We start from the raw sequence: 10648 nt of genomic DNA, 5'->3' as shown, positions 1-10648 counted from the left end.
TTTGAAAGTCTAAATGATGGAATGAATATTGTGATTGATGCTATAGGTTCAGAAATGATTGATTTGATAACTTGGTTTCTAAATAATACAAAGAAAACTCTGCTGAAATTTCAGGAATACATACATACATACATACATACATATACATACATACATATATATATTGGTAACTACGAATATATATATCATATATTTTGAGTTTACAAGTTGAGACCATTACACATTGCCCGACGATTCCAGATTTATTGTGAGTTGTGTGCTACAATCATATGAAAGAAAATTTGTTTGCTGCTGTGTGCGCTAACAAACCATGCTAAGAAGAGGTCAAGGAGTATGGCTCAGCCAAGAAGGGGATGAGGAGCCCCTTCTTTTGAGACAAAAACGTTTAGGAGCTCATCATTGAAGACATGCAAAGGCAAATCTCAGAATTAACCTATAGACTAGAAGAGAGGGACCTACAAAACTAGGGGTTGCATGACTAGGATTAGGAGAGTGATCACGGGTTCCTGGCCAGTACTGAAAATCTAAGGTGGATTTATAGGAGACCACCCCTTGAGCAAGAAAAGAATAAATTTAGGAATTTTGGATTTTGTATCAAAATTCTTGAGTTTCTAGGTTCTTTACAAATAGAAGAATTTATATATTGGTTGAATGAGATTGAATGAATTTTTTAATACAAAGATGTGCCTGAAAAGACACAAGTAAGTTGGTTGTAATCGAATTAAAGGGCAATGCATCTGCTTGATGGGAGCAGTTGAAAAAGAGACAAGGAAAAGCTAAAATCGATGACTATGACAAAATGAAAAAAAGAAGATGAAACAACACTTTCTTCCTTTTGGCTACTCATAAACTATATACTAAAGGCTTTACATGTTAAAACAAAGGTAAATTTATCAATGACTATACTGATGATTTTACCAACTAGTTTCAAGAAATGATATGGCAGAATAGAGGAGCTACTAGTGGCACGATACCTTAGTAGCTTGCTACAATCAATTCAGGATGTATTGTGTCTTCAGACTTCATAAACAAAGTTAGAGGCGTATTAGAGGGCTAACAGTGGAGATATAGCAGGCTACTAGGACTGTTGATAGAAATTTTAACTAGGATAAAATAATAGAGGATGCAATAATGACCTTAGGTGGACCCCCAACTAGGTTAGGACAAACCAACAAAGTTAATGGGCAACAAGTTAAGGTTTTGGTTTTAGAGTTTGTTGTTTTAGATGTGGTGAGTTTGGATACCAAATTAACAAGTGTAGCAAACCAGATAATTGTCCGAGAAAGAATTTTCTAGTAAAGGAAGAGCCCATGAATTTTACCAAGAATAAGGGTGATTCAGATAGAAAAGGTGGTGTTCTGCACATAAATGACAATATAACCCTTATGATCAGAAAGAGTTTGTTGATACCTAAGGGTGATTCGGATAAAGATTGGAGGCGTAACAATATCTTCCACTCTACATACATCATCAAAGATATATTCTGCAGTTTGATCATAGATAATTGGAGCTATAAGAATGTGGTCTCTACAAAGGCAGTAAGGAAACTTTAATTGTCAACTTAAAATCAACCCTACAAGTTGACATGGTTGAATAATGATACTGACATGGTTTAATTTATGATAGACATTGCCTTGTTTCTTTCTTTATGGGTCAAAAATACTTTGATAGTGCTTGGTGCGATGTGGTCTCGATGGATACTTATCATATTCTTTTAGGGAGGCCATGATAGTTTGATATGACTGTGGTTTATAATGGTAGAAAAAACACTTGGACCCTTAACATTAAAAAGAAGTGTGTAATTCTGACACCTATGAGAGAGAAGATGAAGATGAAGATGAAGATGAAGGTTGATAGTGGAAAGACTTTACTATCCTTATCACAGTTTTTACAGAGGAAATAAGAGTGAGTGAGTGGTATTTTCTCTACTACCTAGAAGTATATCCCTAGAGAAGAAAGAGGATGATAGTCTCGAGAAGACACACAGTGTGTTAGTAGAATTTTCAAATTTAATGCTAGATGAGTTGCCCCAAGTTTTAACTTCTATAAGAGAGATACAACACCAAATTAACTTGATGTCAGGTTTTATCTTGCCAAACAAAGCAGCTTACAGACTTAATCTTAAAGAAGCTCCAGAGTTATAGAGACAGGTGTTGGAAATGCTAGAGAAATGGTATATCTAAGAAACTATGAGTCTTTGTGTCATGCTAGCCCTTTTTGTCCCAAAAAAAGATGGGTCATGGCGTATGTGTGTAGATAGTTGGACTATAAACCAAATCATAGTAAAATACAAGTACCTTATACCGCGTCTAAATGATATGTTAGATCAGTTGGCAAGGTCTAAAGTATTTTTCAAGATTGATATCAAGAGTAAGTATCATCATATCAGAATCAAACTAAAGGATGAATGAAAGATAGCCTTAAAAACTCACCATGGGTTATATAAGTGGAGTGCCATATTATTTGAACTGTCTAATGCTCCCAGTATATTCATGAGGTTCATTTAAGGTCATTTATGGGCAGATTTATCGTCGTCTATTTCAATGACATTCTAATTTATAATCCAACTCTGGAGTTTTATTTGGAGCACCTACAAAATGTTTTCAATACTTTAAGAAATAAACAATTTTATGTCAACATAAAAGAAGTATAAGTTCTTCACTGATTTTGTTGCTTTTTGGGCTTTATTGTATCTATTGATATAGTTCAGGCTGATTAAAGTAAGATTTTTGTAATTATTGAGTGGTCGACACCAAAAAGCATCCACGGTGTTCAGAGTTTTCATAGACTTGCAATTTTTTTTTTTTTTTTTATAGAAGAATCATCATGAACTTCATTTCCCTTATCGCACCAATTATAGAATGCCTAAAAGGATGTACCTTTGAATGGATAGATAAAGCTAATGCTAGTTTTCATTAAGTGAAGTAGAAGATGATTGAAGCTCTAGTTTTGATATTACCAAACTTTGAGAAATTATTTGAAGTAGATTGTGATGCTTCTGGGGTAGGTAATGAGAGAGTTATTAGCCAAGATGGACGCTTCATTGCCTTTTTTAGTGAGAAAGTATCTAGTTTTACCTATAATTTGGAGTTTTATGCTATTGTTCAGACTCTAAAGTATACGAGACACTACTTTGTGTAGAAGGAGTTTATTCTAATTACTGGCCATGAAGCTCTAAAGTACATAAATGGCCAGTATAAACTAAGTAGTTGGCATACAAAGTGAGTGTCATTTTTGCAAGGGTTCACTTTTTTCATTGAGGCACTTATTAGGCAGCCTAATAAAATGGTTGATGCTCTTAGTCAGTGTGTGACCTTACTTAGTACCATACGTACCCATATGCCAGGATTTGATACTTTATGTGAGCTATATTTGGTTGGTGCCTTGTTCAATCAAATTTATGCTGAGTTATTGGAAGGAAGTAAACAAGATAACTATGTGCTTTTAAATTATTATTTTTTTCGTGGTTCATAGCTTTGTATTCCAGCTTGTTCTTTACAAGAACATATCATTCATGAATTATATTATGAATGGCATTTTAGACGGGATAAGATGCTGGCTCTAGTGTCCACATAATATTATTGACCTAAGTTACCAGGTCAGGTTTCCAACTTTGTCAAGAAGTGTGCAATTCGCTAAAGATCTAAGAGGGCTTTATTGAATGCTATGTTGTACACCCCACTACCAGTTCTTGATGCTTTGTGGATAAAAGTGGGCATGGATTTTGTATTAGGCTTACCCCATACACAACATGCTATGGATTCTATTTTTATTGTTAATGACAGGTTCTCGAAGATAGACCATTTCATAGCCTGTTAAAAGACCATGGATGTATCTCAGGTAACCCAAATTTACTTTAATGAGGTGGTTCTACATGACATTCCTAGGATCATCACTTTGGATATGAATGTTAAGTTTATGAGTAATTTTTGGAAGAGTTTGTAGGAAAGGATGAGAACTTAGCTGAACTTTAGCAATGCTTATCACCCTTAAAAAGATGAGTAGATAGAGGTGGTTAATTGTAGCCTTGACAACTTACTATAAAGCCTGGTTAGAGAAGCCGAAACAGTGGGATATGGCATTACCATATACAGAGTTTGCTTATAATAGGATTGAACCACCTATATAAGTCCCTTTGAGATCATCTATGAACAAAATCCTTCTAGCGTACTGGAGCTAGTTCTTATTCCTTGCATTGGACAATTGAGCATCCAAGCTACTGATATGACACATTAATTGCATGGCATTCATGAGAAGGTTAATGAGACAATCATTTACAACAATGGCAAGTATAAGGCCCTGGTTGATAATCATCATAGGAGAATGGTGTTTGAGGTTGACAATTTGATATGGGCAATCCTTACATGTGACAGGTTTCTAGTTGGTGAGTATAACAAATTAAAGGAAAGGAAGATAAGTCCTCGTGAGGTATTGCAGATCATAATGCTTAGATAATTCGTCTTCCCCATCATCTAAAGACTTATGATGTCTTCAATGTCCAACACTTGACTTATTATTTGGAGGAGAAACAGAACTTGAGGATGAGTTCTCTCCAACCTGGGGATAATTGTGTAGTCGGGTCTGCGATAACGGGTGATTTTTAATAATCATGTGTGGGTTTGTCTCAACTAGAAAAAGATTTGCTCTGGAAAAATTACATGCATGGCCTAACAATTGCATTTATGGATTAGTGGGATAGGTTTAGATTTAAAAGGAGGTTTGGTCGCGTTAAACTAAAATAACAGGTCAAAAGGATCATAACTTTTGATTCAACCATTGGATTGCACTCAAATTTTTACAATAGATTTCAAAGGCTGTTTTTCTTATATTGGCAACTATGTCACTCTACTCATTGTTGAATCTTTAGTTATCGCAAATCTTGTCATAGGACATTGATTTTAATAATTTTTGTGATTTTCCTTATTATTTTTTAATCTCATGCTATTTTTAGATTTTATGATTCTTTTGTTTTTAACCTTAGATTTATGTTCTGTTTCCTCAATGGTTTCTGACCTATTTAAGACTTTGTAAAATTCTCAAGGATGCAGACTTGATTATCATTATTTTAAGAAAAATAAAACTTATAAATTTAGGGCTAACATTGTAGCTTCTCTCACCTATACAATTATTCTATATTCTTTGTTTAATTGTTGTTTTAAGCTTCCACATGCATCGGTAGTTTTCTCCATTTTGAGTTTTGCTTAGTGATTTAACATATCAGAAAAATGAAAATTCTGTGTAGCTGCCTATTGTCTACCCTCCTTTTCTAGTTGTTAGCATATATTCCATGATGATTATATATTTGAGGAATCGAGATGGTTCAGTGAAACTGTTGCGCCTATGACTGATATTCAGCAGCCAACGTAGACCTCAACCTCTGCGCTGCAATCTGTGATTCATTGCTTAATAATTTCTTTCATTTTTGAGATTTAAGGGGAAAAAATTATGCCGATCCGAGAAAATCTTAGGAAAGTGCTATGCACATAGATATTCCAATTTCGAAAATGTAGTTGCCGTATTAAATTCAAAGGTAACTTTTGACTAATAGCAACTACATTTTCTCAACCTTGAATATTTGTGCGATATACTTAACAATCGTTGAATACGGTTCCATTCTATTTGCAGATGTTTACCCTCCTCCTTAAGTACTCTGCAAACGTTGTTGGTTTAGATAACTTGTGGCTGTTTAATGGCAACCTACATGTATCAACTCTATGGAATATGCTTGAGAAAGTAAAGAATATACAGCCAATATGGAATTTTGATGCTTGTTTAACCATATATCAAATATAGTTCGTGTAGACTTGGACTTTTTCTATGCTTTCTATGAATCTTGATGCTTGTTTAACCATATATCAAATATAGTTCGTGTGAAGAACTTGAATTTATGACCTAAAGTTAAACTATCCTTCAGATTAAACTAGCCCTCAGAATTCTTTTAAGGCTGGTTCCTAGTTAGCTTGTTGTTGGAAGAGAGGTAGGCTGCCTTCGTTGTTTTGAACATCTTTCTTTATGTTATATTATTATAGCCTCCCGCGAGGAACACGACTATGTACTGGCGGCTCACAGAAAAAGGTGTTGGTTTTTTAGTCTGATAGAGGATGATCAGAGGCAGAGATCGATGTACATTCATGCATATGATCGATCCTTGATTAGTCAAAAGGTATGGTCAGGAAAGTCCTCTCGTGCAGTTCAAGCTACGCAAGTATACATTACAAGTGTCAAACTACAAGTTGAATATCTCCAAAGTATTTCAAGCATTAATTATCGTCAAAATATATATAGAGCTTTTTATCTGGTATCCATGAGTTCCTGTCTGCAAAAAGTCTAGGCTTCCAACCTCGCTTCTGTAAAAAGAAAAGATTATTATTCCCGTAATTATAAAAACATAAAAAGTAGATTTTTCAAGTCATATATGGTATGTTAATCCATGTTCAAAACACCAATCAATGAACTTTTTGGGTTACATGAAGCCATGTACGAATTCTCTTGCAATTAGTAATGATTATATATACTAGCATTATAACTTTTATCAATTTTTTATTTTAAAGAATTCATTGGGTTATATTTTTTTAAGCATTTTAGAGTTTTGATAGTCAAAATAAAGTATCAATAAGGTTTTATATGGGCTAGGATGATTTAGAAATATTATTTTATATTATTTAAGGCTCCATGTGATGTCTAAATAGGAAAAATGGGATTAATATATTTTTAGAAAGTATATTAATATATGTTTAAGTCTTTTTTTTAATTAATTCAAGATGGAGTTGATCAGTTTATATTTTATTATTAAATATATTTTGTATAGTCTTTATTGTATATATATCTATGGAGCAGGAGCATTTTTTTTTCTTTTTTTTCCATAGAAAGTTTTTAAATGCGACAATATATTTAGTATTTATTAATAAAGTATTTTAAATACATGCGATTCTTAAAATTTAAAAATATTTTTATGGAATTAATTATTTTGACATAGATTTTATATTCTTATATATAATATAATTATCGATGTGCATAATAGTAATTTTGGTAGGAGAAGATATTTTAATTTTATAATATTTAAATATAAATATTAGTACATCAATTTTTTTTTGAGAGTTTTTCAAGAATTCTTAATTACAGATATCAATAAATATAAGTCATCAAAAAAACAAATACAAACACTTTTTTATTCTAATTTATGATATATTTACATTTATACTTGATCACATTTATTTTCATCATTTAATGAAAATAAAATTACTTTTAAATAAAAAGATAAGATATTTCTTTTAATTGAAACAATTATTTACATGCATTCCAAGGAGAGATGAAGCATCTTTTAAAAGAAAACTACATGAGACTTTTTTTATAAGAATATTTCTAAATAATAATGTTTTTATTTTAGCTATCCTTACAAGAAAGTTATACAAATTTTTTAAAGATTATTTTTAAATAGTTATTATAATAAATACATATGGGCTTTGAATTCCTATCTATTAACTATGAAATCAACTCACAAAAACTTATTAAAAACATTATATTCATTGTCAATTTCTAATCATAAAATTGAAGTTATTTTATGTTTAAATCTTTAATTATTTAATTATAACCACTTTTTTTTTATTATTCTAAAAAAAGAAGTAATTTTTTTTAACAATTCTTACTTTAACATAAAGGTGGTTTATGGTTCGAAAATCGAGAATGCTTAATTCACCTTGCAGCTATGATTTTGTCTAGAAAAAAAAAACATTAATATCGAGAATGTGTTATTAAAATTTCTATAAAAAACCCTAATATATATATATATATATATATATATATATATATATTTGTTATAAACCAATGCATATTACTTAGTTAATTGTTAGTGCTAAAAGATAGAGATTAGAAAATAATATAAATCATATCTTGAAATTTCACATATTAGCTTAAATCTATTAGGTTGTAATGCTTTTTTTAAAATAGTATTATAGTCTTGATGACTAAGCGATCACAAATTCGAATCTTATTATCCTCATTTATTTGATTAAAACTTTAAACATAAGGTATCATGGACATATGCAAGTTTCAAGCTCAAAGAGCTTTAACTTGAGGGGGTATATTAGAAAATAATATAAATCATATTTTGGAACCTCGCCTAACAATTTAAACTATTGGATTGTGATGGTTCTTTGAAATAAAAAATTAATTTTAATACGGGGCACCAAAATAAAAACACGGTTTAGTTTTGATTAGCTGTGTAGACAAATTTAACTCTTAAAAATTATGGTATAAGTAGCTAGGCAATCTATTGTTTCAATTGTTGTAGCTATATATTCAATTGCATGTGGATTTGCGTAGTGTATTTTTTTCCTATGTAACTATTTGTTTTCGAACTAGTTTTTCTACATTTATTTTATTCATGGTTGGTCTTGATAGTTTGATCAACAAGCTTGTTGTGGGTTTTCGAATGTAAAAACACATCCTATTATTGGGTTGGGACTTGATTTTGCAAAAGATTGTTTTGATTTTTTATTTTGGATTAAAACTAGAGAGGTTGTAATTGAAAATTAGGAAAAAATACATCCCTTTAAAAATTAAAATTAAAATTCAATTGTAAATCCAAGGGTATAAGAGAAAAAAAAAAAAAAAATTAAGGTCATGCCTGGGTGAAATACTAACAAAGTGTTATTTTGAATGAAAACTCTCATCGAGACATTCCTTATATGCCAAGGAAGTTCGCTTTTGAAGGATAAAGGAAGTTACATGCATCACCTAATTGTAGTGACTCCTTTCCACATATTGGTACATGTTTTCCACTCCTCTCAAATTCAATTGTAAAATCCAAGGGTATAAAAAAAAAAGTTCGTTAAGGTCATGCCTGGGTGAAATACTAACAAAGTGTTATTTTGAATGAAAACTCTCATCGAGACATTCCTTATATGCCAAGGAAGTTCGCTTTTGAAGGATAAAGGAAGTTACATGCATCACCTAATTGTAGTGACTCCTTTCCACATATTGGTACATGTTTTCCACTCGCCAAGTGTTTTTTATCCTCTTCATTCAATTTACTTTCTATTATATAATAACTCTTTAATTTAGTCTCAAATTTCATCCTACCTGATATTAAGGCCTCTTCTTTTAATTTTAGTCCTTGGTTCTTTAAAAACTCTTCAATTTAGGCCTAAATTTTACCCGAACTTAGCCTAATGAAGGCCTTACCGGGAAGAGAATAAGAGAAGGAAAAAAAAAAGAGATGGTTGGCCACCCGGTAGCACAATGTGATCATGTCAATAACCTGGGTCGTGAATTTAACTAATATATTATTGTCTTAATGTTATATATATGGGTTGATTATATATATATATGTTCATCCTGATTTTTTTAAAATCAACCCATGTTTTTATTGGATATCAAGGTTGTCTTTTGGTCCTGCAAAATTAAATGGATTATTTTATAACTTCTACACGATTTAATTTGAAGTTTGGTCTATGCAAGCAATCAAGTTAGGATATTTAAAAATTTCTTTTTGAATCGAGTTTGATGATACTATTAAAAAGTTTTTTGTGTCCTTTTTTTTATTTTTATGTTCAAGAAAAAGTTGCTCATATTTAAAAAAAAATAATAATTTGGACAACATTGTTTAATGATTTTTTTAAAATTATATCAGGTCAACCTTGTATACTATGAGTTTATGCATGTGGTTAGAAAAATTGCTTGCAAGCATGTTATTGAAATCTCAAATTCATAAACATATTTGGCATGCTTAGTCTAAATTATAAACATATTTGGCATGCTTTAAGGCATGTTTTTAAGTCTTTTTTGGCATGATGGTACAATTATAATATTATTTTAATATTTTTATTAAAAAATAATTTTTATTTTACTGCCAAGCTATTATCAATAGACTTAAAAGCCTATTATTTGATTTATTATAGGTTGCTATTACTCCTTTCATTTCTCTTCCAGAATTATTTCATTGATGACATATGAGGAACGAGTCTAGAAATTATGATAGGAGCTTCTCAGTCAAAAATCAGTATCAACAAACCTATTTGAGAACTCTCGGCTATTTTATTATTATTATTATTATTATTATTTACCTTAGACATTGATTTGGCAAAATTAAGATGTAAACGATATGTATCATCCTTAACCTGTCTTCAAGAAGACACGGTAACATGATTTCTTTCTTTCTTTACTATACTTTCTCACTCCATAATTTATCCTTTCATACGAGAATATCTTCTATTATAGAATTAAAAAATAACTTATCCTCTCGGCCAGTCCAGCGCAACTTCTGACAAGACAAATAAAGAAAAGTTTTTCTGGAGAAAAAACAAGTGATATGGAGAGATAGTTGGCAGCTCTGTCTGCCTACCACCAAAGGTATTCGAGTTGTTTATGCTCTGTGCTCCAGTCTGTTTCTGATCCCCATTGCATCAACATAATATTTGTGGGGTTCATCAGATTTTAACCACTTCCATATACAATTACAGATTTGTAATAAAATATTTATTTATTTTTTCTGTAAATACATAGGACAAACTCTTTGTGGATCAAAAAGAGCACTGAATTGGATTGATAAAGCTGGACAAACATAACCTGCATAAAGAGAGAGGAGATCGTGGAGAGCCCTTTTCACTGTAGGCTGTGCTCTGTTGTCTGGCCTTGTTTCAGCCAAATT

Source organism: Populus alba, chromosome 16 (assembly GCF_005239225.2).
Source record: "Populus alba chromosome 16, ASM523922v2, whole genome shotgun sequence".
Taxonomy (NCBI): domain Eukaryota; kingdom Viridiplantae; phylum Streptophyta; class Magnoliopsida; order Malpighiales; family Salicaceae; genus Populus; species Populus alba.
Note: the sequence above shows the minus strand (reverse complement) of the source record.